The following is a 9,005-nucleotide window of genomic DNA, read 5'->3' on the forward strand; positions in this document are numbered from 1 at the left end:
GTCCTATTTTTATTTTTATTTGTTTATATAAAGTTCATTGATAACAAGGTAAAGAATCAATTGCATAAGTTCACAGGGTTACAGAAGGATTCTGCACACAAAACAGAGAAAAAGAGCTCACTGGCAAGAAAACGCCAGTAAAAGTCTGTTTTGGGCGTTCAACGCCCAACAGAAGCATCCACTGGGCGTTGAATGCCAGTGAGGATAGCCATCTGGGCGTTAAACGCCAGAAAGAAGCTCTTTCTGGGCGTTTAACGCCAGATTTACAGCATTCTAGGCGTTCAGAAAAACGCCCAGTAACAAAGGACTTCCTGGCGTTCAACGCCAGAAAGAAGCAGCAGCTGGGCGTTGAACGCCCAGGAGAGGCATTACTTGGGCGTTGAACGCCCAAAACATGCAGCGTTTGGGCGTTCAAACGCCAGGATGGTGGGGAGGAGGTAAATTCATTTTTTCTTCATATTTTTCATTTTAAATCTTAATTTTCATGCTTCAATTCATGATTTCTTGCATAAACATGTTAAGAACCTTGATTTCTAAAATCCCTAATTTCTAAAAACCCTACCTTAAAAATATCAAATGTATCTTAATCCATAAGCACAAACCCTCTTTTTCAAATTCAATCCAACTCTTTTTCAAATTTTCAAAACAAATCTATTTTTTTTAACTAATATCTTTTTCAAATCTCCACATTATCTTTTTCAAAATCTAGATTTATCTTTTTCAAAAATTTTTCATATCTTTTCAATTTTAAACTATATCCTCTCTTATCATATCTTCTATCTTATCTTTTCCAAATCAATCTTTTTATCATATCTTTTCAAAATTTTCGAACCCTCCCCCCTCCCTTTATATATGAGTTCGGCCTCCACCCTCCTCCATCAACAATTGCACCTAGCTCTCCTTCTATCCCTCTCTTTTCTTTTCTGTTACTTGAGGACAAGCAAACCTCTAAGTTTGGTGTGTTTATCCGTGATCACTAAGAGCATGGCTCCTAAGGGAAAATAACCCACTTCAAGAGGCAAGAAAGAGAGCATTCCAAAACCACTTTGGAATCAAGGGAAGTTCTTATCTAAAGAACATTCAGACCATTATTATAAAACAATGGGTCTAAGATCAGTGATCCCAGAAGTTAGATTCGATCTGAAAGAAGACGAATATCCGGAGATCCAGGAGCAAATTCGAATCAGGAACTGGGAGGTCCTAGCTAATCCTGAAACGAAAGTGGGAAGGAATATGGTTCAGAAGTTCTATGCTAATATGTGGCATACAGACAGGCAAAGACTATCTGGATCTGATATCTATGACTATCGAACCGTGGTCAGAGGAAAGATTATTCATACCCACCCTGACAAGATCAGAGAGATCTTAAAGCTACCTCAGCTGAAAGATGATCCAGACTCCTTCAATAGGAGAATGATGAGAACAAACAAAAGCCTGGATAAGATTCTAGAAGACATATGCATCCCTGGAGCCAGGTGGACCACCAGCACGAAGGGCGTTCCTAATCAACTCAAAAGAGAAGATCTCAAACCAGTGGCCAGAGGCTGACTGGACTTCATTGGGCATTCTCTGCTGCCCACTAGCAACCATTCTGAAGTCACTGTTAAAAGAGCAGTGATGATCCATTGCATCATGATGGGAAAAAAAGTGGAAGTTCATCAACTGATTTCAACTGAATTCTACAAAATTGCTAATAAAAATTCTAAAGAGGCCAGGTTGGCTTACCCAAGCTTGATTTCTCTGCTCTGCAAGGACGCTGGGGTAAGGATGGGAATAACTGAGTATATCTCAATTGAGAAACCAATCACCAAAGCATCAATGGAAAAACAACAAGCGCAGGATGACCCCATCAAGAAGAAAACACAGGAATTTCTCCCAGAAATCCCTGAATCTGAATATTGGGAGCATCTTGAAACATTAGTTACCAAGATACAAGAAGCTATGGAACAAATAATAAAGGAACAGAAGGAACACAGTCAAATTCTTTGCTATTTGATTAAAGAACAGGAAGAGCAAGGGCGTGACTTGAAGGAATTGAAGTGCCAGAAGTTATCTCTTGAAGGACCAAGCACCCCACAAATCCGAGGAACATCCACTTCCCAGAACAAAGGTTGTTAAATTCCAATTTCTGCTTTAACTCTGTGATAGTTGTCGTTATAAGAGTTTACCTTAGGAGTCATATAGTAGTAATTAGTGTCTATTTTGATTTTACCTCCAATTAAGTTATAGTCTATTTTTCTCATCATCAGCAAACATGAATAAAATAGTAGATCTTTTGAATAAGAGACAATAAAATTCGAGTTTTTTTATAAGAAAAATTCTAATTAGTAACATATGGTGGCAATGCTTTCTGTCTTCTGAATGACTGCTTGAACAGTGCATATGTCTTTTGAATTTGTTGTTTAAGACTGTTAAATATGTTGGCTCTTGAAAGAATGATGAACATGAGACATGTTATTGATAATCTGAAAAATCATAAAAATGATTCTTGAAGCAAGAAAAAGCAGCAAAGAACAAAGCTTGCAGAAAAAAAAAAGAGAAGAGAAAGCAAGCAGAAAAAGCCAATAGCCCTTAAAACCAAAAGGCAAGGGTAATGAAAAGGATCCCAAGGCTTTGAGCATCAGTGGATAGGAGGGCCTAAAGGAATAAAATCCTGGCCTAAGCGGTTAAACCAGGCCGTCCCTAGCCATGTGCTTGTGGCGTGAAGGTGTCAAGTGAAAACTTGAGACTGAGCGGTTAAAGTCAAGGTCCAAAGCAAAAAGAAGAGTGTGCTTAAGAACCCTGGACACCTCTAATTGGGGACTTTAGCAAAGCTGAGTCACAATCTAAAAGGGTTCACCCAATTATGTGTCTGTGGCATTTATGTATCCGGTGGTAATACTGGAAAACAAAGTGCTTAGGGCCACATCCAAGACTCATAAAGTAGCTGTGTTCAAGAATCATCATACTGAAATAGGAGAATCAATAACACTATCTGAATTCTAAGTTCCTAAAGATGCCAATCACTCTGAGCTTCAATGGATAAAGTGAGATGCCAAAACTGTTCGGAAGCAAAAAGCTACTAGTCCCGCTCATCTAATTAGAATCTGAGCTTCACTCAAAAACTCTGAGATATTATTGCTTCTTGACTTATTAGTCTTCTATTTTATTTGTCTAGTTGTTTGAGAACAAGCAACAGTTCAAGTTTGGTGTTGTGATGAGCGGATATTTTATACGCTTTTTGGGGTTAATTTCATATAGATTTTAGTATATTTTAGTTAGTTTTTAGTTTATTCTCATTAGTTTCTAGGCAAAATTCATATTTCTGGACTTTACTATGAGTTTGTGTATTTTTCTGTAATTTCAGGTATTTTCTGGCTGAAATTGAGGGAGCTGAGCAAAAATCTGATTCAGGCTGAAAAAGGACTGCTGATGTTGTTGGACTCTGACCTCTCTGCACTCAAAATAGAATTTCTGGAGCTACAGGAGTTCAAATGGTGCGCTTCCAATTGAGTTGGAAAGTAGACATCCAGGGCTTTCCAGAAATATATAATAGTCCATACTTTGCTCAAGGATAGACGATGTAAACTGGCGTTCAACGCCAGTTCCATGCTACTGTCTGGCGTCCAGCGCCAGAAACAAGTTACAAAGTGGAGTTCAACGCCAGAAACAGGTTACAACCTGGCGTTGAACGCCCAAAACAGCCCCAGGCACGTGAAAGCTTTAATCTCAGCCCCAGCACACACCAAGTGGGCCCCAGAAGTGGATTTCTGTACTATCTGTCATAGTCTACTCATTTTCTGTAAACCTAGGTTACCAGTTTAGTATTTAAACAACTTTTAGAGATTTATTTTGATCTCATGACATTTTAGATCTGAACTTTGTACTTTTTGACGGCATGAGTCTCTAAACTCCATTGTTGGGGGTGAGGAGCTCTGCTGTGTCTCGATGAATTAATGCAAGTATTTCTGTTTTCCATTCAAACATGCGTGTTCCTATCTAAGATATCCATTCGCGCCTAACTATGGAGATGGTGATGATCAGTGACACTCGTCACCTTCCTCAATACATGAACGTGTGTCTGACAATCACCTCCGTTCTACATCAGATTGAATGAATATCTCTTAGATTCCTTAATCAGAATCTCCGTGGTATAAGCTAGATTGATGGCGGCATTCATGAGAATCTGGAAAGTCTAAACCTTGTCTGTGGTATTCTGAGTAGGATTCTGGGATTGGATGGCTGTGACGAACTTCAAACTCGCGAGTGCTGGGCGTAGTGACAGACGCAAAAGGATAGTAAATCCTATTCCGGTACGACTGAGAACCTGCAGATGATTAGCCGTACGGTAACAGCGCATCGGGACCCTTTTCACTGGAAGGATGGATGGTAGCCATTGACAACGGTGATCCACCTACACACAGCTTGCCATAGGAGGACGTGCATGTGTGAATCAGAAGACAGAGGAAAGCAGAGATTCTGAAGACAGAGCATCTCCAAAACTCCAACATATTCTCCATTACTGCATACAAGTAACCTTTAATCCATGCTCTCTTATTTACTCGCAACTCAACTGATAAATATAATTAACTTCCTGACTAAGAATTGCAAGATAACCATAGATTGCTTTAAACTAACAATCTCCGTGGGATTCGACCCTTACTCACGTAAGGTATTACTTGAACGACCCAGTGCACTTGCTGGTTAGTGGTACGAGTGTGAAAAGTGTGATTCACAATTCGTGCACCAATAAGCTAGAATTATTGGCGGCCATTCCTGAGATCCAAAAAGTCTAAAACTTGTCTGTGGTATTCCGAGTAGGATCTGGGAAGGGATGACTGTGACGAGCTTCAAACTCACGAGTGTTGGGCGTAGTGACAGACGCAAAAAGATCAATAGATCCTATTCCAACATGATCGAGAACCGACAGATGATTAGCCGTGCGGTGACAGCGCATTTGGACCATTTTCACTGAGAGGATAGGAAGTAGCCATTGACAACGGTGATGCCCAACATACAACTTGCCATGAAAAGGAGTATGAATGATTGGATGAAGGCAGTAGGAAAGCAGAGATTCAGAAGGAGTAAAGCATCTCCATACGCTTATCTGAAATTCCTACCACTGAATTGCATAAGTAACTCTATCCTATTTTATATTTTAATCATCAAAATCACATAACCATTTGAATCCACCTGACTGAGATTTACAAGATGATCATAGCTTGCTTCAAGCCCACAATCTCCGTGGGATCGACCCTTACTCACGTAAGGTTTATTACTTGGACGACCCAGTGCACTTGCTGGTTAGTTGTGCGGAGTTGTGAAAAAGAATTGAGATTATGAACGTGCGTACTAAGTTTTTGGCACTGTTACCAGAGATCACAATTTCGTGCACCAAGTTTTTGGTGCCGTTGCCGGGGATTATTCGAGTTTGGACAACTGACGGATCATCTTGTTGCTCAGATTAGGTAATTTTATTTTATGTTTAAGCTTTTTGTTTTTATTCTTTTCTATTTTCGAAAATAAATTCAAAAAAATTATTTTATTTTATTCTTTAGAATTTTTAAGAATGAATTCTAGAGTTTCATGAGATATGTTGAATCCTGGCTGGCTGTTAAGCCATGTCTAGTCTTTTGGACCGAGGTTTCACTTATCCTTAGAAGAGCTTCTTTGTCTTTCTCATCAATTTAGCTGTTGTATGTAATGATCTGCTAAAAATTGGCTGGCCATTGGCCATGTCTAGTGTTTTGGACCGGAGCTTTCACTGAAAGCTAGGCTGGCTAGTAAGCCATGTCTAATTCCTGGACTGGAGTTTTAGACTAACATTGCATGATTCCTGGAATTCTCATTAGAAATTTTGAAATCCTTATTTTTCTTTTTCCAATTAATTTTCGAAAAATACCAAAAAAAAATTTAATAAAATCATAAAAACAAAAATTTTGATGTTTCTTGTTTGAGTCTAGTGTCAACTTTTTAAGTTTGGTGTCAATTGCATCTTTTTAATTTTTCTTAAAATTTTCGAAGAACACCTGCATGAAACTGTTCTTCATGATCTTTAAGTTGTTCTTGATGATCTTCTTTGTTTGATCTTTGCATTTTCATGTTTTGTGTCTCTTCTTGTTTTTCATATGCATTTTCAATTTGTTGGTTTCTAAAGTTTGAAAATTTCTAAGTTCGGTGTCTTGCATGTTTTTCTTTTCTTAAAAATTTTCAAAAATAAGTCTTTGGTGTTCATCTTGACATTCAAAGTGTTCTTGCATGCATTAGTTGTTTTGATTCATAATTTTCATGATTTGTTTCAATTTGGTATTTTTCTCTCTCATCATTAAAAATTCAAAAATAAAAAATATATCTTTCCTTGTTTTACTCATAAATTTCAATTTAAAAATCCTATCTTTTCAAAACTTTTTCAAAAATCAAATCTTTTTCAACTTTTCCTTAATAATTTTGAAATTTTTAAAAATTATTTTCAAAATATTTTTCTTATTTTTATTTCATGATTTTCAAAATTAATACTAATATTTAATGTGATTGATTCAAAAATTTCAAGTTGCTACTTGCCTACTAAGAAAGGTTCAATCTTTAAATTCTAAAATCATATCTTTTAGTTTCTTGTTAGTCAAGTAATCAACTTTAATTTTAAAAATCAAATCTTTTTAAATTTCCTTTTCAAATCTTTTTCAAAATGATTTTCAATCATATCTTTTTCAAAATCAATTTCAAAATCAATTTCAAAATCCTTTCTAACCTCCTATCTTTTCAAAAATTGATTTTCAAATCTTTCTCAATTAACTACTTGACTTTTTGTTTGATTTTAAAAGTTTTCTTTTTCAATCATATCTTTTTCAAAACCACCTAACTAATTTTCTCTCTCTAATTTTTGAAACCCCCCCCCCACTTTTTCAAAATTGCTTTTAATTAACTAATTATTTTAAATTTTAATTTAATTTTATTTAATTTCTCTTTTTGATTTTCAAATTATAACTAATATTTAAAATAAAAACAAAAATATTTTTATTTTATTTAATTTTTGAATTCTTACCCCTCTCATCTCTTTCTATTTATTTATTTATCTACTAACATTCCTCTTCTACTCATAATTCGAACCCCCTCTTCTTCTCTGTGTTCGAATTTTTCTCTTCTCCTTCTTCTATTCTTCTCTTCTTCTACTTACATAAGGAATCTCTATACTGTGACATAGAGGATTCCATACTTTCTTTTCTGTTCTCTTCTTTTTCATATGAGCAGGAACAGGGATAAAGACATTCTTATTGAAGCTGATCCTGAACCTGAAAGGACTCTTAAGAGGAAACTAAGAGAAGCTAAAGCACAACCCTCTGGAGAGGACCTGACAGAAATTTTCGAAAAATAAGGAGACATGGCCGAACCTAATAACAATGGTGGAGATGCAAGGAAGATGCTTGGTGACTTTATTGCACCCTCTTCTAACTTCTATGGAAGAAGCATCTCACTTGCAATTGGAGTAAACAATTTTGAGCTTAAACCTCAATTGGTTTCTCTAATGCAGCAGAATTGCAATTTTCACGGACTTCCAATGGAAGATCCTCATCAGTTTTAGCTGAATTCTTGCAAATCTGTGACATTGTCAAGACTAATGGAGTTGATCCCGAGGTCTACAGGCTTATGCTTTTCTCTTTTGCTGTAAGAGACAGAGCTAGAACATGGTTGGATTCACAGCCTAAGAATAGCCTGAACTCTTGGGACAAGCTGGTCAGTGCTTTCCTGGCCAAATTCTTTCCACCTCAAAAGATGAGCAAGCTTAGAGTGGAAATCCAAACCTTCAGACAGAAGGAAGGTGAATCCCTCTATGAAGCTTGGGAAAGATACAAGCAACTAATCAAAAGGTGTCCTATTGACATGCTTCCAGAATGGAGCATCATATGTATATTCTATGATGGTCTGTCTGAGTTGTCAAAAATGTCATTGGACCATTCTGCAGGAGAATCTCTTCATCTGAAAACCCCTGCAGAAGCTCAGGAACTCATTGAAATGGTTGCAAATAACCAGTTCATGTACACCTCTGAGAGGAACCCTGTGAACAATGGGATGCCTCAGAAGAAGGGAGTTCTTGAAATTCATACTCTGAATGCCATATTGGCTTAGAATAAAATATTGACTCAGCAAGTCAATATGATTTCTCAGAGTCTGAATGGATTGCAAGCTGCATCCAACAGTACTAAGGAAGCATCTTCTGAAGAAGAAGCTTATGATCCTGAGAATCTTGCAATAGCAGAGGTAAATTACATGGGAGAACCCTATGGAAACACCTACAATCCTTCATGGAGAAATCATCCAAATCTCTCATGGAAGGATCAATAGAAGCCTAATCAGGGCTTTAATAATAATAATAATGGTGGAAGAAATAGGTTTAGCAATAGCAAGCCTTTTCCATCATCTTCTCAGCAATAGACAGAGAATTCTAAACAGAGCCATTCTGACCTGGCAACCATAGTCTCTGATCTATCCAAGACCACACTAACTTTCATGAATGAAATAAGGTCATCCCTTAGAAATTTGGAGGCACAGATGGGTCAGCTGAGTAAGAAGATTACTGAAACTCCTCCAGTACTCTCCCAAGCAATACAGAAGAAAACCCCAAGAGAGAGTGCAAGGCCATAACCATGATCAACATGGCCGAACCTAGAGAGAGTGAGGAGGATGTGAGTCCCAGTGAGAAAAGCCTCACGGGACGTCCTCTGGACAGAAAGGAGATTCCCTTTGAGGAACCAATGGAATATGAGGCTCATACAGAGACCATAGAGATTCCATTGAACTTTCTTCTGCCATTCATGAGCTCTGATGAATATTCTTCCTCTGAAGAGGATGAAAACATCACTGAAGAGCAAGTTGCTAAATATCTAGGAACAATCATGAAGCTGAATGCCAAGTTGTTTGGTACTGAGACTTGGGAGGATGAACCCCCATGTTCACCAATGAACTGAATACATTACTAAGGCAGACATTACCTCAGAAGAAACCTGATCCCGGAAAATTCTTCATACATT

At 37.4% G+C, this 9,005-nt stretch overlaps 1 non-coding gene across 1 annotated transcript; it reads right to left on the reverse strand.

The window, feature by feature from the left end:
• Positions 1-7,755: 7,755 nt before the first annotated feature.
• On the reverse strand, positions 7,756-7,863 carry LOC112724362 (small nucleolar RNA R71). Its single transcript, XR_003163528.1, has one exon. It is a non-coding gene; the product is annotated as a small nucleolar RNA R71 (small nucleolar RNA).
• Positions 7,864-9,005: the final 1,142 nt, after the last annotated feature.

This window comes from Arachis hypogaea, chromosome 11 (genome assembly GCF_003086295.3).
Source record: "Arachis hypogaea cultivar Tifrunner chromosome 11, arahy.Tifrunner.gnm2.J5K5, whole genome shotgun sequence".
NCBI lineage: Eukaryota > Viridiplantae > Streptophyta > Magnoliopsida > Fabales > Fabaceae > Arachis > Arachis hypogaea.